Here is a 23,676-nt window from a genome sequence, read left to right on the forward strand (position 1 = left end):
GTTTCAATATTATCCTAAACTGTCCAAAGTGCCCCTCAGGTGTATGGAAGAAAGAAAGATTCAAAAGTAGGCCCTATTAAGTATGTTGCCTTACTTTTACTTATTTGTTTAAATTTGAAATGGAAAAAACAAAATTTAAAACAATTTTAGTACGGTACTAGTTTAATTTAATTTTTTTTAATACAGGACGCTACATGCATGATATAATTCGAAAAAAAAAAACTTGAAAGATGTGTAAAACTTAAACTTTCGTAATCTAAGCTTTTATTCAGAATGCTATATATTACAGTAGTATCAGAAAAAATAATTTTTGTACTTTTAGGATAGTGCAAAGTTCATTACATCTTTACAAGACATTGCCTGAAAGAACGTAGATCAGTCATCAAATGATAATAGAATAGTAGCTCAATGCTACTGTTTTGCAAGATGGCAGATGCTTTGTTGCCAGAAGCTTGAGCATTGGACACCAACAAACCATACCTTTGCAGCAGGTTCCTGTAATTAGTAGTAATACTAACATTACCATAATAAGAAATAATACATTAAATAAATTGTTTTATTTAATACATAATTACTTTCATAAAATAAATGTCACATGTTTAGGTAGGTAACATATGTAATAATTTAGAATTTAACACGTTGAGCACCTGGGATCAGCATGTATATTTTCTCATGTGCCAAGGCAGGTATATATGGCCGCTAGCATCCCACTTTATTTTGCGAGCTGTACAGGCCATCTGACCGCCACAGTATTGAATTTTAAGTATAGGTCGGACTGCGATGGCCCTTATCAGAGTTTTTCTATCATTGGGGTTTGGATGGGGTTTATTATAGAATCATAAATCTAAACATAATAAGATGCATATTACTATGAATACAACATTTTATTTTGACCATTTTTAATAAACTTACAGTAACATTGAGACTAATGAAAACATTGTATCATACTCTCTTGCTTGAAAATATTCTAAATGCAATTTTTAAGTTACAGAAAAATTACATTTCTGAAACTTGTTTGAAAGAGTAATTTACATTAGATTTTGTTTGACAAATAATATAACAAAATACACTACTGAATCCTGTTTGAAAAATGTTCGCCTCGAAAATTAATTTATTGAACAATGTTATAAAAATTGAATAGTATTGAGAATCTCAAACATACTAATTATGAAAATTAGCGAAGCACTCTAAGCAAAAGTGCAGCTTTCCCTCTCATTTTTCACAGTAAGTTGTGACTTTCTTTACTTTGTTTTTGGATATCACACCTGCTATTTTCCGTTTGTAGCATCCTTTGCAATACTGTCTCATCTTATGAGCTGGGCCTTCATAGTAGACTGAGTCACGATTTTGTAGATAAGATAAGAATTTACTATTGTTTCAAATATGAGTTCAATAGCAACCTTCCGGTACCATTTCAATGTTCTCCTTAGAGCTGTATTGTAACTTGCCTTTGGTCTGAGACATCAACAGAACTCTTCCCAGTGTTATAATCCATTACAGCAAGAGATTATTGTACTGGACCTGTACGTCTATTAACTGTTACTATTTCGTTGAGAGCATAAATATATCTCTAGTCTTTCCATTTTAGGATGCAAATACTGCAATCATTTTCCTTGGCAATTATTTCGCCACATTTCAATTTCTTACAAACTACCTTCCTTGGATTCCCTTTTCTATTGGCTCTTAGTGTTCCTACACTAATTAACTTATTTGCAAGTTCCAAGCTGGTGTAATATAATTATCAGTTACAGCTGTTCTTCCAGTATTCAGCAGTTCTTCAGATAATTTCATGACAACATTTGTTGGTACAGAACTGCCAGAATATTGTTCCTTTCCTGCATACATTTTTACATTCCATGTGTACCCACCATCGCAACAAAGTTTGAACAGTTTTACTCCATACTTGTGAGCTTTCTGTGGCATATATTGTTTTATGAGAAGACGATCTTTAAATGGTATTAGTGATTCATCTATACAGTACACTTGACCAGGTGTATAAGCACCCTGAAATTTCTCAAGAGTATGTTGACAAGTTTTACTTTGTAGACATGATCACCTTCAAGACAAAATTGGCTACAGTATCATTGAAATGCCAGAATTTCAGCAAAAGCTCAAAACTGTTTCTACTCATAACTTTAGACACAATATTGCTTTTGAAGAGAGTTATTTTAGACCAGTAATGACGCAGAAATGGCATATTCAATAATCCCATGTAACCCATTATGTCCAAAACTTTTTTCATTTCATTTCTATCTGTTGGTTGCCAGGAATGAGTCTTGAAGAACCAGAAACATCAGAACCTCACATTAAACACTGTGTGGCATAAATATTTGGTTGATTCACCATGTGATCTAATACACCATCAATAAATAAAAATAATCAAATGGGTTCTTGTCTACTAAAAGAACAGCAACTGCCGGATTCACATTGAAAGTCTCATTGAATTCAAAATCTAAGTGATTCCCTTCAGGATCCTTCCAACCCACGTGATCAGCTTGAGCCCCTTGTACGAAATCTGAATTTGAGATTAGGGATAAGTTCTCATCGATGGGGTCGTTTTGAAGTGAATCATTTTCCTGCATGGTGTGTTCTGTGGAATTGCTATTATCGCCTATCTCTGCAATTTCATTTGTGTTACCACTGCATTACTGTCCTTCAATGTCTCTGTAGACCTAGATAATGTTTTCGTGTTACTTATATCAGAACTGTAACTTTCATCAGAACTATCACTCATTTTATATGTAGAATCTTCAATTGAATCATCTGAAGAAAATACATCATCTTCCTTCTCTTTCTCAGATTCACTTTGTTCTGATGTATCTATGAAGAGGAGGAATATCATAATACTTAGAAGTGATATACAAATTTTGATTTGTGTAAGACTAGTATTAGTTTATTGATAATTTTATTCTTACTTACCCAGAGACATGTTTTGCCATTTGCACAATCTGTCGAGAATGCTCACTCATTTCTTTTCTTATTACTGCAATGAATGTTATGTCACAGTATTACTATGGAAAAATTTTGACGATGTGCGTTTTGCATTCACATCAGTCACACCATGCTTGACATTACATAGGAATGATCGAATTCGAGACACCAGTGACGCCAATTGTGCAACAAAATAACTACTATAGCAATGAATAATCAAGGTAATTTAACACACATACGATTCAGTCAGAAATCACTTTGGAATGGTCGCAGTCAAGACACTTGAGACGCCCGAATGTGCGAAAACAACAATGAGTAATCGAAATTAATTTATTTCCTTCAGATGTGCGGGTGTTTCTATGGACTGCTAGTCCCATTGTAAAATTTCTTGATTGGGACAATGGAGGTCACAGGGGACTGCCAGATTTTTTGTCGCAAAAAATAAACTACCAATGCTTATAAATTATTTCTTTCAACATTGACATTCTTTACCATGTGATTTTAATCAAATAACAAAAAAATTATGATGGGCCAGTGCAAAAAAAATTATACTGTTCAATGGCGCTCAACATGTTAAAGATTCAAAGGACAGAATGTTCGGAGACAACCTATCATTTAATGCATAGAGATAGGGAGTAATATCACATTAAATTGAATGTTATCTTCTGTATACAGTGCATATTAATGCTAATTTAGCTGACAAAACTTATGTACTGGTATACAGATTTTGTAGAATGAAAAAACCATAATAACTACATTAAATATGAAAGTACAAAGTATAAATTCCATAAATTTTAATGTTGCTGCATAAAATAGAGTGGTGTTATAGTTGAGCAAAGTGAATACACCAGTTATGCTTTTACTAAAATATACAAGATGGTTTATGGTTAAGGAATACTGTTCTAGGATTTTTGAACAACAGACTCTTCTGGCTTCCAAGTGTTTACTCCCTGCATGTCAATAATCTCTTGCCAATGATCACGAAGTTCCCTGAAACATAATCTTGGAATGTAGGCTTTCACGGCCGGCGTTGATAGGATACGTATTTTCCAGGCTGGAGGGCCGTGGTCAGCCTGTGTTACAACCAAACGTTTCGTCCACTACTCCGGTGGAACTGAGTTCCTGATACACACAGCAGATCTCTCCGCACACGTGTACCACGCCACTGAAGATGTCCACCTGAGTAGTGGACGAAATGTTTGGTTGTAACACAGACTGACCACGGCCCTCTAGCCTGGAAAATACATTCCCTGAAACAGTTTATTTTTGTTATCAAAGAGTAAAGACATTCTCTATTTTATATAACCATAAAAGACCTAAAAGCTATAAGAAGTTGTTTATTTTTACAACTGTATCTAGAAATCATCTCTACACATTCCGAACTATTAATCATGTAACAATAACTACAAGAAAAATGATTTAATAATGGTTTAAAATATTGTTGTTTGCTAACATGTCCAAGATATTGTCGACAAGTTCCTAGTTAGGCAGGGCACCAAATGAAATGGCATGGCTATGGTGCAGTGCGTGTGTGCTGTGTGGCATTGGTGTGACTTTCACATGGCGAATATATCAGAGACAGGCAAAACCTCATTCAGGCCTGCCCATAACGTTTACCTTCGTGAATGGATTTATGCACAGTATCGCTCGCTGACCGTCAACCTTTTCTCACAAGCAGGCAGGCAGTGTGGTTGCATGTGACTCCCAACCAGTCTTACTAGTGACCCGAAAGGACCATTTTGTTCTACCGACCTGCACCAGACGACTGTGCTGCTTTCAGATGCATGATAAATATCAACCAAGTCACATCCAAACCCAACAGGAAGCATTCAGATATAGACAAACTATTGAAAACTAAATTTATCGTCTTCTGAAATGTAATAAACACAAAGAAAACTATTTCTCGTCAGCATAATATCCGTTAAATGCAAACAATTTTTATAAATTACTTACACTTTCCTTTTCATCATAGTAATATAAATGTAATGCAAACTGTTCAAACTGTAAGCTACATAAATAAAAAGAAATCTATCCCTCAGAATATTTTGCAATTCATTTTTAATTTTCAGAGAAGTCTATATTGTATCTTAAAAGTATTTATTTCAGTCACTGACTTCACAGCATATGTTTAAGGTGCTACACCTTAGCACCTTAAACATATGCTGTGAAGTCAGTGACTGAAATAAATACTTTTAAGATATCACTCAGAAGCTAAATAGCAAATCAATATTCCGAAGAACGAAAAACTTCTTTACATTTTACAAGTCTTCATGAGGCTTTTAATTGTTGATAAGGAAAAAAGTTAAAATGGAACTTTTTCCTATAATAGTTGCTGATATTCATAATAATTGTTACCAATGTCTTCCCTTTCCTCTCCTCACCTCGCCTTCCCTTTCCTTCCTTTCCATTCTCCTTCCCTTTTCTTTTCCCTTTCCTTTCCTTTCATTCCACTTTCCTTTTATTTCCTTTCCTTCCCTTTTCCTTTTCTTTTCTTTCCATTCCTTTTCCCCTTCCCGTCCCGTCCCTTCCCCTCCTCTCTTCTTTCCTTTCCTTTCCTTTTTCTAACTAGTTACAAGTTAAATGTTACTATTTTGTTGAGTCAGATACACTTTGCAGGAAAATGAAATGTATAATACAGTCAACTTCGGTTATAATGAACATCTGCGGACCAGCATATTTTGTTCACTATATCGGAGGTTCACTAAAACCGAAATGTCTGTTTTCATACTACTGATGTTGCTATACAAACAGTATTAATGCCCGTTTGGGACAGACCACGTTCAATATCAGTAAGCCTACTAATGTTCTCTTTATCTTCCTACTTAAACACTTTACGCTTCGACATCCTGATGTTCACAGTTCGAAACTTGAATCTAATCTGGGCATATAGGTAGTAGGCACTGACTGATTTCACACCTCTTCCCACTATAGGTATGCTACTATGTACTCGGCCTTGGAATTTCCCCGGGTTCACTTTTACAAACATGCGGAAGGAAGGGTTGAAGACCATTGTACTGTAATCCTTCTTGTATTTACCATTTGGTCATCACTCTACTCCCTTTTACAAAAGAAAACACTTTATCTTCCTATTTTTCTAATAACCTCTTTTAAAGGGGTCAGAACTAATCCTTCCTTTATCCCTCACTGCATACACTATTCTTTTCTGTACATATTCTGGGAAGTTTATAGGAGAAAATTACCATTTTGGCCATTTTAAAATTACATTTTCTCGGGAAAGTTCTAGTTTTAGGTTCACTATAACCGAAATGAGGGTTCACTATAAACGGAAATATTATTGTACTTTTTAATGTATGTGAGTCAGGACCAACAATTTAGGTTCACTAGAGCCAAATGTTCACTATAACTGAGTTCACTATATCCAGAGCTCACTGTATTTATCTTATTATTTTATTAAATTCTGTAGTGCAATAAATTGTAAAACATGTTAGTTTAATCAAGAATTTTCTGCTGTATTTTACCAGAAAATACAGTTTTTTTGAAGTGACTAAATAGCCAACGAACTTAGATTTCAAAATTGTACTCTTTCATGATAACCATTGATACCTGAATGCAAGTCACTCTACAATACAAGCACACAGGCAAGCTTTCTCCTGCCTGGACTGGGCTTACAAAACCCGGGTTGAATGGGCCAATCCTAAATTTTAACCTGCACTGAAGCTGCACCGGAACCCAAGCCTGATGACAGGCAGTTATGGGCATGAGTATTGTCTGCTTTGCTGGTGTCTGGAAGATATGACACAAAGCCAATTGATGTGGCAGCCTTGCTATCAACAAAACACACACAACCGTGCCTGCAGAGACATTATGCTTGCAATCATCAACATGGATTCGTCATATGAAGTTGTTCTTGCTCTTCTATACCTTGTAAATTTGAATGAAACAATTAGATGAATAATGGTTGAGAGCTCAGAAAGAGTCTGGGAAGTTCCTCAACCAGAATACTTCTTCAACCGACAACTGATGGATGGAAGTAGCCAAGCAAATCTGCCGAATTGTGTGGAAAGTACTGACGAAAAACGCATCAGAATCAAGCATCCCCTCAAGTCTGGGTCATAGTATATTAACTAAAAAGGATATTTCTCTATGGTATTGCTGGCAGTTTCTGATGCTGATTGTATCTTACTGTTGATGTTGGTGAATAAGGTAAAAACAGTGATGGAAGAGCTCTCAAAGAAAGTGTATTTGGACAGACACTCGAAAATGATAAACTGAGTCTATCAAACTCTAACCCCTCTCCCCCCACTAGGACAAGATGCACCTTTTCCATTGAGTTTTGCAGCAGGTGAGACTTTTCCTCTGACACAATACATAATGGGGCCTTATGCTAAAAGGAGATTGACTAACTAACAAAAGAAGAGGGTTTCAATGGTCAGTTATGAAGAGGAAGGAAGTGAGTAGAATGTTCATTTGGGATGATGGCTTCAGAATTCAGGGTTCTACACACTATAATTTCTATGAATACTTCAACTGGGGACAAAATTATTATGCAATTGCTTTGCGTTCTACAAAGTTTCATTCAGATACTTGAAGGAGTTTTTTCTGTCATGAAGAAATGAGATATTAAAATGGATGATGACCAACCAGAGGGTCAAAGAAAGAAAACCATTCCAAATAATCTAATCCAGATATTTTATGGGTGCACGAGAAGGGTCCCGCAGTTTTTCTTCAGTCCAAAGGGTGCAGTTTTGTGTGAATGTAGAAACTATCTCCTAGCAACATTTCTGTTTTCTCCCTAGAGAGGTACAATTGTCGAGAGAAAAAAAAAAAGAAGTGAACAGTGAATATTTTCTGAGTCCATTTCGGGTCATGGCGATGTTACACAATGCATGTGCTTGTAGAAGCAGTTCCGGAACTATGGAATTATTCCATATCTGTATCTCGTAGACCAGTGGTAGAGTGCTCGCTTAATGATTTGAAGGTTGTGAGTTCGGGCCTTGTTCAAGTTTTCATTTTATTTTTTAATCATTCTTTAGCAATATAAATAATATTCAAATTATAATTTATATTCTGTTATCGTTCTTTAGCGTTATAAATAATATTCAAGTTACCATTTATATTCTGTTATCGTTCTTTATCGATATAAATAATATTTACCTGTTACTGATATATCTGAAAATATTCAACATTTTAATGGAGCCTTAAGAACCATCAACCAGGTTTTCACAACCACGAAAACCCAAAAATATGCCAGGTTAAAAGCATATAAAGTTCTAGGAAGACCTGTCCTCATGTGTAGTAGTGAGGCCTGGACTGTCCGAAACTCAGATGTTCAACGCCTAACAACTGCGGAAATGAGATTTCTAAGGAGGACTGCTGGCTACAACTTGCTTGACTACAAAAGGAATGAACTAATTACAAAATAATTGAAAATTACACCTATTTATGAACATCTCAACCACTATAGACAAAAATGGCTTAACCATGTCAATAGAATGGACCGTTCCAGACTCCCAAGACAAATTCTCTACTATATACCACATGGAAGATGATCTTTGGGACGCCCCCTGAAAAGATGGATGGAGACCATAACAGGCCACTAGGCCTAATACCTACAAGGACGGTGATGATGATGATGATAATATTCAAGTTATTTATATTTTGTTACCATTCTTTTAGCGATATAAATAATATTCAAGTTACAATTTTTTTTCTGTTATCGTTCTTTAGCGATATATATGATATTTAAGTTATTTATATTCTGTTATCGTTCTTTAGCGATATAAATAATATTTAAGTTACTGGTATCATTTGTATTCTGTTATTGTTCTTTAGCAATATAAATAATATTCAAGTTATCATTTATATTCTGTTATCGTTCCTTAGTGATATAAATAATATTCAAGTTATCATTTATATTCTGTTTTCGTTCTTTAGCATTATAAATAATATTCAAGTTATTTATATTTTGTTATTGTTCTTTCGCGATATAAATACTCTGTATTTTATATAAGCAATTATTATAATATAAATAACCTTTTATCTTTGTAAAGTAGGTTATCTTATTTAAATAATTAATTATATATTATATAATATCTTATATTAATTAAACTGATATTTATCATTTATATTCTGTTATTGTTCCTTAGTAATCCTGTATCAATAATATTCAAGTTATTTATATTCTGTTATCGTTCTTTAGCGACATAAATAACATAAATTTAATATTATATTTGGAACAATACAGTTGCATAATACTGGTGTTAGTTTTTTCTTTCTATATTATTACATTTTACTATCTTGAAACACAATAAAATGAAAAGGAGTGGCGAGGAATTGAACCTGAGACGTTGACATCTAAATTCCGACGTTCTTCCGACTGAACTACGAGGGCACAAGTATAGAAACATTTGCGGAAAAATTGGCCCAATCCCCCTCCAAGATTTTCTGATGATTTTTAGAAGATCATCCAGGATGTGGGGGACAAAGGCTAATTGTGATTTCCCGGTATCTGATTGGGTAAAAAATCCTGATAGAAGTGATATTTAACCCTTGCGGTGAATTTCGGTGAAGTCCAGAGGGCCCAATTAGTCAAATCCACTCTTTTCACCTCCACCCTTGGGCTCCCTGGGCTCTATTAAGATGCGAAAGAGACAAGTGGTGTGCAGAAAGTAACGAGAGAAGTTACAGCATTCATCCTTCTCAAGAAAAACTGCAAACATGAGCAAAGGAAGCTTTTAATAGAAAAAGGAGCATCTTCTGCGGAATTCTGGAAAAATAACTAAGGAAGAGATTAGTGAAGTGCTTTGTGTGGAGTGTGGCCCTGTATAGGGAAGAAACATGGACATTACAACGAAATGAAGAGAAACGAATAGAAGCATTTGAAATGTGGGTGTGGAGAAGAATGGAGCATGTGAAGTGGACAGACAGAATAAGAAATGAAGTTGTGTTGGAAAAAGTGGATATAGAAAGAATTTTTTTGGGGGTTATTTTACGATGCTGTATCAACATCTCAGGTTATTTAGCTTCTGAGTGAAATGAAGGTGATAATGCCAGTGAAATGAGTCCAGGGTCCAGCACCGAAACTTACCCAGTATTTGCTCGAATTGGTTGAGGGAAAACTCCGGAAAAACCTCAATCAGGTAACTTGCCCCGATCGGGATTCGAACCCAGGCCACCTGGTTTCGCGGCCAGACGTGCTGACCGTTACTCACAGGTGTGGACTAAAGAAAGAATGATGCTGAAACCGATTAGAAAGAGAAAAAGAAATTGGTTGAGAAGAAACTGCCTACTGAAGGATGCACTGGAAGGAATGGTAAACGGGAGAAGAGTTCAGGGCAGAAGAAGATATCAAATAATAGACGACATTAAGATATGTGGATCATGTGCGGAGACTAAGAGGAAGGCAGAAAATAGGAAAGATTGGAGAATGCTGGGTTTGCAGTCAAAGACCTGCTCATGGGCAGAACACATGTCCAGGATGTTTGGAATGTCGTGGCTGAGAACAGTCGCTATTTGAAAAGACTCTAGTCGATTCCATGCCCACTCGACTGCAAAATGTATTGAGATGTGGGGAAGATAGACTAAATCGTGGCTTTTTGTTTTGTTTTTTGAACAGACTAAATATTGAATCGTGGCCTTTTGGTTTGTTTTTTGAACGTTTAATTGTTTGAATGTTCTAACGCAGACGCCAGTAAGTTTGTTTTGTTTATGCCATGAAAGATATCTTTGTTGAGAATAAAATCTTTCTTTCTTTCCATTTTCAGCCATAATGTCATAATAAATAATGATAAAGTCATGGCATAATACATTCATGAACCTGATATTAATTACTAAAATACTCATAAAAGAGAAAGGAGCAATTATGTATATTTTCTCTCTCTCTCTCTCTCTCTCTTAAAAACAAAACAAAAAATAACATAAAAAGCACTAGGTTGTATTCGTACGCAGAACCTCACAAATACCAGGCTGGAACGCTACCATTACACTATCAAGTAACACACAGAATATTTAAATATAACTGTTGATATCAAGCTACGTGGTCCAACAACATGTAACATTGCCTGTCTCCGAATTGTAGCAAAGATACGTGAAGGGAACATTGCTTCTAGAGAGCAGCCACTTTTTTTTTTTTTTTTTTGACAACTGTACATGTAGCTCTCATTTAGCACGGTTAATAAATGAAAAAAAAGTAAATAAATTTACTCTTGAATTGTGTCTACATTTTGATTACACTTTATTGTTCTTGCTTCCTTCTCCAATATCTTTTGCAATCTTTCTTGCATGTCATTCTTGTATGTGGTTCCGATGGTCGTTATCATTATTTACATCATGAAGATACGATAATATCTCAAGTAATGCCACTAACTTCCTAATATTAAATGCAGGGTCATCCCACATTGCAAAAATTCACAAACTTCATAAGAAAATAAAAGTTACTCTAGTAACCAACTCCGCTAGGCTACTAGGCTACTGAAGTGGCGGATATATGACATCTGCAACATAAGTTTAAACATGTCGAGGGTTAGTGGCAGGTGCATGGCACCATGACACATGCCACACTACGTCGTCTCACCAGTAGGCGCTATCCCATTACTTTACATTTGCTCTCCTTACACCACACGTCATACCGACACCACACATTCACCATCTTGGTGGGTGCCCTGCCTTAGACTGTTAGTCTAGCAGCATGGATTCTTTTTTTGAAGGTGGGTACTTCGAAGAAGGAATTTATTACCTCTCGGACGACGAAGTGGGGTGAATGACAAACAGTGAAGTTTTAATCTTGGAATGTAGGCTTTCACAGCCAGCGTTGATAGGATGTGTATTTTCTGGGCTAGAGGGCCGTGGTCTGTCGGTGTTACAACCAAACGTTTCGTCCACTACTCCAGTGGACATCGTCAGTGGCGTGGTACATGTGGTCGGAGAGATCTGCTGTGTGTATCAGGAACTGGCATTAAGACTGGTAGCACGTCGATATTTAAGGTGTGGGACTGTTGTTGCTTGTCGCTGTTGCCGCGGTCCGCACCAGTGCAGTGGCTTCGGTGTTCTGATTGTTTGTCATAGTGTCTAATTGTCGGAGAAAGGGTTTGATGTGTGTGCTTCTGAGGGCCGGATACCAAGATTTGTTGACCTTGAGTAAGGAGGAAGAACTCAAGGTCAACAAAGCTTGGTATCCGGCCCTCAGAAGCACACACATCAAACCCTTTCTCCGACAATTAGACACTATGACAAACAATCAGAACACTGAAGCCACTGGTGTGGACCGCGGTGATAACGACAAGCAACAACAGTCCCACACCTTAAATATCGACGTGCTACCAGTCTCAATGCCAGTTCCTGATACACACAGTAGATCTCCCTGCACACGTGTACCACACCACTGAAGATGTCCACCGGAGTAGTGGACGAAACGTTTGATTGTAACACCGACAGACCACGGCCCTCTAGCCCGGAAAATACGCATCCAGTCAAGTTTTAATTTTGTTCTTTCCTTTAGTGGCCAAACTTCTACTCCATAAATAAAGCCTAATCTTTATAATACTATTGTGGATCTTGATTTTGTTTTCCTGTTAATATTTTTGTCCCATAAAACCCCATTAAATATTGATATTGCATACGGTATTTACCTTTATTATTATAATTTTTTTGGTACAGTATTTCTTCTTCATAATCTCCAACATTATTTATCTTTATACCTAAATATCCGATTCGATTTCATTATGGTGTTTTATAATTTCTCTTCATTAATAATAATTAAATCTTGTGCTGTGTCCCCAATTACTACATATTTTGAATTATTTGTGTTTATTGTTAGTCCCCACTTTTTATATTCTTCTACCAGTCTTCTAATTATAATCCCATGTCCTCTTCGTCTTGAGTTGTAACTAGACCTCGGATTTTAGGCCCTTAAAAAAACAACTTTTAGCACATATAACAGACTCTAAAAATTATAAAATAGGCACTTACATATACTTTAGACACTTGAAATACAATTTAAGATATCTAAAAATTTGATTTATTGCATCTAAAATGTGTTTCTACCTACTCAAATTACAAGGACTGGAGAAGTTCAATTGATTATCAGTAGAGAGTATTAAGCATATTGTGATCGATCATGTAGCAAATGTTTTGGTAGGGGAGAGTGAAAGAATTGCAGAAGAAATAGACATGAATTCATTCATTCATTCACAGTTTTCTGCTCAAGGGCAAGTCTTTCACTGCAAACCCAGCATTCTCCAGTCTTTCCTATTTTCTGTCTTCCTCTTTGTCTCCGCATATGATCCATATATCTTAATGTCGCCTATCATCTGATATTTACTTCTGCCCCAAACTCTTCTCCTCTTCACCATTCCCTACAGTGCATCCTTCGGTAGGCAATTTCTTCTCAACCAATGACCCAACCAATTCCTTTTCCTCTTTCTGATCAGTTTCAGCATCATTCTTTCTTCATGCACTCTTTACAACATAGCTTCGTTTCTTACTCTGTCTGTCCATTTCACACACTCCATCCTTCTCCATATCCACATTTCAAATGCTTCTATTTGCTTCTCTTCACTTCGTCGTAATGTCCAGTTTCTGCCCCATACAATGCTACACTCCACACAAAGCACTTCACTAGTTTCTTCCTTAGTTCTTTCTCCAGAGGTCCGCAAAGATGCTCCTTTTTCTATTAAAAGTTTTCCTTGCCATTGCTATTCTCCTTTTGACTTCTTGGCAGCAGCTCATGTTACTGCTTATAGTACACCCCAAGTATCTGAAGCTGTCCACTTACTCTACTGCCTCATTTAGAATTCGCAAGTTGACCTTCTTTACCTTTCTTCCTATGACCATGGTCTTCGTCTTGTTGGCATTTATCTTCATTCCACAATGCTCAGAGCTATCATTTAGCTCCAGTAGCATATCCCTTAGTATCATCTCCTCTTCTGCTAACAACGCCATATCATCAGCAAATCTTACACGCTTTATTCTTCTTCCTCCTGCTGTCACTCCTCCTATGTTCTAAAAACAGTTCTTCACTAAATCCTCTAAATAGATGTTGAACAGAGTAGTGATAAAAGGCACCCTTGTCGTACATCTCTTCCTTTTTCACTTCCTTCTGACATTAAATAATTATTATGGTTGGAAATTGTATTATATTTTACATTACGTATTATTTAACCATCAGTTCACATTTTATTCATAAGTAGTGACACAGTAAATTACCAAGATTTCTTTTTCCAGATTTTCTACAATTAGGATATGCCTTTTGTCTGTTAAAATCATTAAAAAAACTGAAAATAGTATTTCCACTAACTCTGATATTATTGGCGCAAATATAAATTTTGTTATATTATTCATGTCTTCAGCTGTGATCAGTAAGAGATGAAGATAAATGCAAGTAAGACAAAAACCATGGTCATAGGAAGAAAAGTAAAGAAGGTACACTCGCGAATTCTAAATGAGACAGTAGAACAAGTGTACAGTTCAAATACAGAGACACTATTATGACGTGAGGCGAGAAAATGGCGGATTACTAGCGGCCCACTTCTTGCATGGGCTGTTAAGGCTGGTTCACAATAAACCGGGAAAGGAAACGACGAGAACGAAAATGGAAATAATGTTAAAATAAATGTATTTAAATGTGAGCATTCACAATAGTTAATTGTGAATGCTCACATTTAAATGCATTTATTTTAACAATATTTCCGTTCTCGTTGCCGTTCCAGGTTTATTGTGAACCAGCCTTTAGAGGTGCGACATAGTAGATCCTCAGCCACCATAAGGCATTCGCTGTAGTTTCAAGTCATGTTACAAAAGTCTTGATTTTTCAAGTGTACAAAGTTAGTGTATAAAGTTGAGTGATTATTGTGTATTTAGGTAATGCCTACCAATAAATTCTCATGCGTGAACATGTGTATATGTACAATATGTACATAAAAGACAGAAGGTCGTGTGCGAAAACAAGACGTAAATTTCGAATAAAGTTTCCAAACAGGTCTGTGCCTTCTGCCGAAACAATTAGAAAACTCGCTAAAAGATTTAAAGAAACAGGCTCAGTGAACAATCGAAAATCAAACAGAAAAGATAGTGTTCTTACAGAAGAGTAATTCTTGATCAGAAGATGTCAGTTGTATGTGACAGCAAATGGGAGCCATTTTCAGCAATGACTGTGAGCATGGTAAGTTCGAATTATTGAACATTTATTGTTAGTACTGTTATGTATTGTCGAAGTGCCGAAGAAATGGTTACACACTTGCCAGAAACCATGCTAGCAGTGGGCCACAAGTCACCCGTCATTTTCTTCCCTCACGTCATAATAATGTCTCTGTACTTGAGGTGTACTGTAAGCAGTAAACTGAGCTGCTGCCAGGAAGTCAAAAGGAGAATAGCAATGGCAAATGAAGCTTTTAATAGAAAAAGAAGCATTTCCTGCGGACCTCTAAAAAAAGAACTAAGAAAGAGACTAGTGAAGTGCTTTGTGTGGAGTGTGGCATTGCATGGCGCAGAAACATGGACATTACCACGAAGTAAAGAGAAGCGACTAGAAACATTTGAAATGTGGATATGGAAAAGAATGCAGCATGTGAAATGGACAGACAGAATAAGAAATGAGCTATGTTGGAAAGAGTGGGTGAAGAAAGAATGATGCTGAAGCTGATCAGGAAGAGAAAAAAGGAATTAGCTGAGTCACTTGTTGGGAAGAAACTGCCTACTGACCCACTGGAAGGAATGGTAAATGGAAGAAAAGTTCGGGGCAGAAGAAGATATCAAATAATAGACGACATTAAGATATATGGATCATATGCAGAGACTAAGAGGAAGACAGAAAATAGGAAAGACTGGAGATTACGGATTTGCAGTGAAAGATCTGCCCTTGGGCAGAACACTATGAATGAATGAATGAATTCATATCTATTTCTTCTGGAATTCTTTTACTCTCCCCTACCAAAACATTTGCTACACGATCCATCACAACATATCCAGGATTTTTTCCATCGCACTCTTCCACTTGTCCTTGTTCCCATCTTCTCCCATAATAACACTGAGTCCACACCTGTGGAGTAACGGTTAGCGCCTCTGGCCGCGAAACCAGGTGGCCCGGGTTCGAATCCCGGTCAGGGCAAGTTAGCTGGTTGAGGTTTTTTCTGGAGTTTTCCCTCAACCCAATATGAGCAAATGCTGGGTAACTTTCGGCTCTGGACCCAGACTCACTTCACCGATATTATCACCTTCATCTCATTCAGATGCTAAATAACCTAAGATGTTGATACAGCGTCGTAAAATAACCTACTAAAAAAAATATTGATTTTCATCTGGGAATTTTCTATCACTAACACCTGTCCAGAGGTTTTCCTTTGCATTCCAGCTTCACTCTTGTTGAGGGCAAAGAAAAAGAATGCCTTATTGTACATAAGATATCTTTTCAATGTAGGATTTTTCAACAGTTCCTTCAGAGATGAAACACATGCCGTTTTGTCAGCAGGTAACTCTTTTGCTGCTTATCCACGAAGGAAATAAGACTAACAATCAAAACAGGTTTTATTGGGTTATTAAAAGCGGCACATCATTCAAAGACAGGATCTTCGTCAGTTCATTATTAGTGGCTAGCTATAAAGTGGCTCGTGTTTCTTTACTGTTGTCTCGAAATCGCTCAAAGAAGTAACACCAATAATCTCACAAACAGATATACGACTTAAAAAAGATACCCTGTGTGCAGGCAAAATTAAGAAAAACGATTTTATGCAGTTTTAGGCAAAAAAAAAAAGCGTAAAATGGGCGCTAACCACTATTTTAAGACATTATAACACTACAAAATGCTTTCAATACACTAGCCTTTTCATGAATCGCAAAGATATGAAATTACTGCCATGTCACCTTCAAGGAAATAAATAGTCATTTGCCTTAAAAGCCGAAGTCTAGTTATAAAAAAATTAGTCATCAACAAAGTGTAATATAAATAATTCTATCATTTGCTAGATGGACCCTCATTTGTAAACATTTCTGTTTCCAAAAACTTTCAGTGCTTCCTGAAGATACTATATTTTGAATAATGTAGGAGATAGGTAGCAACCTTGACATAGTCCTTTATATATATTAAAGCTCTTTGATAATTCTTTATCAATTTTTACTCTTGCTATCTAACCCTCATATAAATTTTGTACTGTCTTAATGATTGTTACCGGTACTGTACATTAAATTTATATTCAAATTAGGACATTATCATATGCTTTTTCTAACTCAATACTTGTTACATGTAAGCTTCTTCCATATTCAAGTGTTATTTTCTATTAACTGAGTTAAGCAAAATAGATGTTGACTGGCCTTCTAGATTGGAAGTTGATGCAATAGGCAAGCTCCCTATCCTATCCACCATAAAAAATAACCTCCTAAAACCCCAAAGACAGAAGCCAGATGGATCTATGATGGTGGTGGTGGTGGTGGTGGTGGTGGTGGTGGTGGCGGCAACGGCGGCGGCAGTGGCAGTAACAGCAGCAGCAGCAGCAGCAGTAATTGTTTTTAATTGGTTATTTTACGATACTTTTTTCAACTGTTATGGTTATATAGTGTCTGAATGAGTGAAGGTGATAATGCCAGCGAAATGAGTTCAGGATCCAACTTCGAAAGTTACCCAGCATTTGCTCTTAATGGGATGAGGGAAAACCCCGGAAAAAACCTCAATCAGGTAACTTGTTCCAACCAGGATTTGAACTCAGGCCGCTCATTTCATAGTCAGGAACGCTAACCATTGCTTCATAGTGGTGGAAATAATAACTAATAATAATATTAATGATAGGCTACTGCAGTAATAATAATAATAATAATAATAATAATAATAATAATATCTGCATCAGTGATGGGTCAATCAGCCCAAATAATATATCAATAAATTGTATCGCTTAAATGAAAATTTATGAGTTATAAATTAAATACAGATTGAATAATTTAACTTTTCAAAACCATCATCAGCAAAATAAGGAAACTGCAGAATACACATGTCGACCTCAGTCGCAGTCGGACCTCGGTAGAGTTAAGACCTGTTTTCTACCTGCTACAGGACAATGGGTTGTGACCTGGGTACGTACAGAGCGAGGATTGGAATGTGGGCTGCTGGGGGACGAGGAAAGGTAAGCCAAGGGCTGGCAAGTGGACAGGAGAAGCAACAGAAGGTGAATATTTACTTCGCCATAGTAATCGCCACAATGTTGGTAATAGGAGGCGTAGAGCTGAACCCAGGACCCATAAACGACACTGAGAAGACCAGCATTAAATGTGGAAGCTGCAAGAAGAACCTAAGCTGTGCAATGGCTGCGAGGTATGGTTTCACCTAGGATGCCAGAAAATCAAGAGGGACCAGATCATCGAAGAAACGTGGGTGTGCAGAGACTGCAGGACCAACAGCGCGAAGAACGAACTGGACACACTTCGGGACGAGAACAAGACATTGCGTGAGAAACTGGAGCGGGCGGAACGAGTGAAGAACCTGGAAGAAGAAAATGTACGACTATGACAGAGGAAGGAAAAAAGAAGTGCGGAGTGCGTCGTCATAGGGGACTCGATGGTCAGATATGTGGCAGAAGAAAATCCGGAATTGGAAGTGGAATGCTACCCGGGAATACGAGTCGACAAAATGAAAGACGTGATTGAACAGGGTGAGAGAGGAGATCCTAAGAAAATGATTCTACATGTGGGGACGAACGACTTGAGAAGAAGAAGCGTGGACTACATCATGGCGGACTTATATGATCTGGTGTCATCTATGAAGAAACGATACCTGACGGCGGACATCATCATCAACGGGATCGTCAGGTGTCGCGACATCAACTGGAGGAAGGTAGGACGGGCAAACAAGGCATTCGAGTGGGTTGCAGAGCAGCTGGGAACACGGTACGTAGATGGCAACTCGTGGCTGGACGACAGAGACTTTGGGCGGGACGGGGTGCACCTGAACCGGAGAGGGACGGCGGCAATGGGGGCTCTCTTCGCTAGGGTGGCGGCAACGACGAGAGATGACAGGAATCAGCAATGAAGATGGGACAACGCGGAGCCGAACAGCGAACAGGTGAGGACCAATCTGTTAAGGTTGCTACAGGTTAACTGCAGAAGTGTAGTGAATAAAATAACTGAATTTTGGAGTTTAATTGATATCTACAATTCGGAGATAATTATAGGTACGGAGTCATGGCTTCACAGTAACATATACGATGTGGAAATATGCAGGAATGATTATAGGATTTACAGAAGAGATAGAGATGCCAGGGGGGGAGAAGTATTTGTTTGTATTAAAACAGGTGTAGACAGCAGCTTGTTATGGTCACATGCAGAAGCAGAAATTACAGCAGTACAAATCAATAATAAATACAATGGTGAAAAGTGGGATATAATAGCATGCTATAGGCCTCCGAACGAAACAAACTTATTTACTATAAGTTACAAGAAAAGATTTCCTCAATATCGTTAGAATGGAAGGTCGTGTTAGCAGGGGATTTAAATCTACCCGCAGTGAACTGGAATGGTCAGGTAGAGACAAACATCCTTTCACAAACCTTTGTTAATTACCTGATATGGGAACAAGTAACAAGTGAACCTACAAGAAACAATAACCTTTTAGATGTCTTCTTGATACGACCCTGGGATAGTTTTCATTCTTCACAAGTATTACCTGGAATCAGTGATCATAACAGTGTTCAACTCGAGCTAAACTGGCTTCAGACAAATGTCCAAATAAATATCACTAGGAAAATATGGCAGTATAACAAAGCAGACATAAATGGTTTGCAAGGTTACCTTATAGATCAACATAACAAATTCTTAAACGAGGGCAAAAACATGGATCAAGTATGGGAAAATTTTAAACGAATATTAATAGAGGCCACCTCCACATACGTGCCATACAAAATAGTAAAAAGTAATTCAGACCCGGAATATTATACAAAATATGTCAGACAACTTAAGAAAAAGGCTAGGCGAGCATACAACAAAAGGAATGTGAACTTAGAAAATTACCAGAAATTCAGGGACCTTACGAAACAGTTAGAAAGAGAAAAGAAAAAGGCAGAAGCGAACTACCTGCAAAATTTATTGAAGGAAGGTGAAAATAACTGGAGTATGTCAAAATCTTAGGAAACAAGGGTACGACAAATGGTGTGCGCTGCCACATAAAGGAAAAGGTGTTATTTTATTTCAAGAATATACTCCCGGAAATAAATGGATTTTTTTTAAGGAGGGTCTGTCTCTGAATGGCGGGACGCAATTAAGATGAATGTTAACATAGCACCAGTGAGAAGTCTTCATGGGAGATCCTTGGACTGTTTCCGTTGCAGATACTGCAACGAGATTGAAACCTTAGCACATGTCCTAGGATCCTGTCAGCATGGAGAACTCCTGAGAAATTCACGCCATCATAACATCCGAAAACTAATAGCACAAGCCCTTAGAAACAAATCCTTCGAGGTCCATGAAGAGGTGCACTGCATTGCGTCTGAAGGCGGCGGAATTAGAAGAGCGGACATTGTGGCTCTAGACAAGACTAATAGACTGGACCCAACTGTTAGATTTCAGATGAGCCAGACCCAACCATCCGAGGTCAACAAAGAAAAACAACAGAAAGTGCACAATTATACTTGTAAAATTCAAACCAAACACTGGCCCATAGAGCTTTGGTGTAACATTTTGGACGTTTCTGCTCTAAATGCATTCATTCTGTATTCTACTCAGCACCCCATGTACCATAAAGGACTTTTACACCAGAGGAGACTGTTCATCAAAGTCATGTCAATGAAAATGGTCCAAGAGTACATGCTTAGAAGATCGTTCAATCCCCGTCTGCATAAGTCGATTTATGTGGACATGGAAAAGTTCATCATTAACTTTTTTTTACTTGGTTATTTAACGACGTTGCATCAACTACTAGGTTATTTAGCGTCGATGAGATTGGTGATAGCGAGATGGTATTTGGCGAGATGAGGCCGAGGATTCGCCATAGATTACCTGGCATTCACCTTACGATTGTGGAAAACCTCGGAAAAACCCAACTAGGTAATCAGCCCAAGCGGGGATCGAACCCGTGCACGAAAGCGATTCATCATTAACCTAGATAGTAGTGTGCAAAGTAGCAATAACAGTAATGGAAACCATCAAAACAAGAACAGGAGATGTTTCCTATGTCCTACAGCGACAGATAGAAATACCAAATCTATCTGCTACAAGTGTACAAGTAATGTTTGTCAGGAGCATAGTATAGTCGTGTTCAATAAGTGTAAAGACTGATACCTGTACTTGTGTGGTTATTCCTTACTGTTTCTTCTTCTTCTTCTTCTATTTCGTGGATACATTACATTATTATCTTATATAAATACATATATGTGTTTGTGTTGTAATAAGAATTTATTTCCATTCACTACTCGATTATAAAACTATATTATTTTCTTTACCCAAAGAAAAACATTAGGAACCTACATTATTATCTTTATAAATAAATGAATATATGTTAATTATATGTTTGTATATTCACATGTTACTTAGTTATGAAATTTTATATTATTTTCCACAATTAAAACTCCTAAATTCAAATTAGAAAAAACAATAGGTTAATATTTTTCCATTTTTATGTCTAATTCCTCATTAAATAGCATACGGGTCCAACAGACCCATGTTATGTAAATGTGTAGGAAAAGTAGCTCATGCATCCTAGGGTTAATATCTTCTGTCATGGCCCTACCTGCAGGAAGAAAAACGTTCTGGTGAATATCACTGTTTTGAAGGCCGTAACTCGGAAACCAAGCATTTCCGGACACATGTTGTAATGAACTTTTGTGTGGCCTAGATATGAGGAAATTATGCCCTCTATTTTTGAAACACCCTGCATACAATAGATAAATTGTTAGTGTCAGTATACAATAAAATTGATACGAAACTATTAATAGTCATTAATTAAATTAACTATTTAACTGTACAGATTATAAATAACTTAGGCCTATATCTTGTTTAGTTTCAAGAGTGTTGGTAGTTCTCTGATGACTAAATTTGTTTGAACAAGGAATATTATTTGTAACTGGATGGATGGATACTTTATTGCTTGGATATAAATATATTATGCATAGCAACGTCAATATAGATAAAATCATACAAAATGATTTAATTTAGGAGTTGAGCATCATGATCCGAAAGACCATTAATTATTGGGGTTGTTTGAGATATACCTATTTTTTCCTTTCCGATAAATATGTTGTCTGTTGCAGTAGCTGAATCCCCTTGTATTCTGGGCGGAAAGTTTACTGTGTAAATTAAATTGAAAGATGCTAGCTGAGCCGTGCCCACCATCATGGCCATTCACCTAGTATGTCACTTCGTCCGTCAGAGCGCTCTCAGACGTTACATTATAGATAGCGCCATGAATCCTTTCATATTTCTTTCCAAATTATCCTATTGGCCGGTTGATTACGTCTCACGAGGGAGAGGGAGAGTGAGTTTACTTGGTCACGGGCAAAGAGTTTGTAATATATAAGTATATATATAAGTATATATAAGTATAATATAAGTATTACAAACTCTTTGGTCACGGGCAAGCCCCTACAGTCTCGGCTGCGCGAAACGAGGAAACCGGGGCAAATTGAACGCTGCGCTTGCCGCCATGATGTTGGAGAGCAGACGCATAATAGCAGAACGTAAATCACGCAGTTTAACGCTGTGATGATATAAAATTGACAGGTTATGGCCATTTTCGACGTTTAACGTAAAATTAGGACGAAATAAACATATTCAAAGTTTCGTTGATATGCGTTAGAACATTAAAGAAAAGAAAATACGTACGCAGCAATTTGTAGAAAACATACTCATACATCCATTAATAGGCCTACAAAATACACATTATAGATTGTATAATTTTACGTTAATCAGCATATTGTTAGGTTTCAGAGAATCGAAAATTATATTAACATACATTACTCTTAGATCACAAGACATAAATGTATGCACTTTGATTACACAAGTTCTCATTATAATCAAATTCTTAAGTGAAATAAATGTGTGATTATCAGTATAGACCTGTTGTTAAGTTTTAGAGAATCGAAAATTATATTACCGGTACTTCTAGACCACAGGACATAGGTAATCTGGCAAAATATAATGTGCGAAGGTAGCCAAATTACATTGAATTCATTCTTCAATTTAATAAACGGAATGCTATCAATTATAAAACGTACCGGTACCTAATACATTGCAAACAATAGGTAACGTGAAAACCTAAAAACTAAACAATCACTTTATGCAAGATAAAAAAACCACATAGGCCTACTTTTTTGTGTGTGGATTTTTTTACATATTGTATTGTTATTTTAAATAAATAAAATAGATATATTATCATTGCTTGCGGAGTGATGGTACATAATTTTTACGCACATATGTAATATCAATAAGATGCCATTCCTTGCTTTTGTTAATAAAATATATCCGGCAAAATGTAATAGAGTTATTTATAGGTGAACTCTGAATCATAAGTTCACAAAGAAGGCTTAGCTATTTATTTATTAGCTGTATATTTATTTATCCATATATGGATCTTGAATGAAAGTTTATTATCTTGCAGATAAATTCATTTACATAATAAAAACAAAAAGTTATCTTTCCACTAATGTTTTAACATTTGATGTGGAAGTATAAATACAGCAATTCACTGAGTGGGATTTGTCTACAGTCTGATATATCTGTACTAACAATTAAGTATTTTTTATTGTCGTAAACTACTGATTGATTTTTAATGATATTGATATTGTAACAACAGAGATAATATTATATCGTACCTTTTCC

The 23,676-nt window shown here is 36.7% G+C and overlaps 1 long non-coding RNA gene across 1 annotated transcript; it reads right to left on the reverse strand.

Annotated features, from left to right (window-relative positions):
• Nucleotides 1–247: 247 nt before the first annotated feature.
• Nucleotides 248–22,159, reverse strand: LOC138705097 (uncharacterized). Its single transcript, XR_011333612.1, has 3 exons — nucleotides 22,071–22,159; nucleotides 21,590–21,730; nucleotides 248–495 (listed from the first exon to the last, which is right to left on the reverse strand). It is a non-coding gene; the product is annotated as an uncharacterized lncRNA (long non-coding RNA).
• Between the last annotated feature and the right edge of the window lie 1,517 nt (nucleotides 22,160–23,676).

The sequence above is a fragment of the Periplaneta americana genome, chromosome 8, assembly GCF_040183065.1.
Source record: "Periplaneta americana isolate PAMFEO1 chromosome 8, P.americana_PAMFEO1_priV1, whole genome shotgun sequence".
In the NCBI taxonomy this organism is placed as follows: domain Eukaryota; kingdom Metazoa; phylum Arthropoda; class Insecta; order Blattodea; family Blattidae; genus Periplaneta; species Periplaneta americana.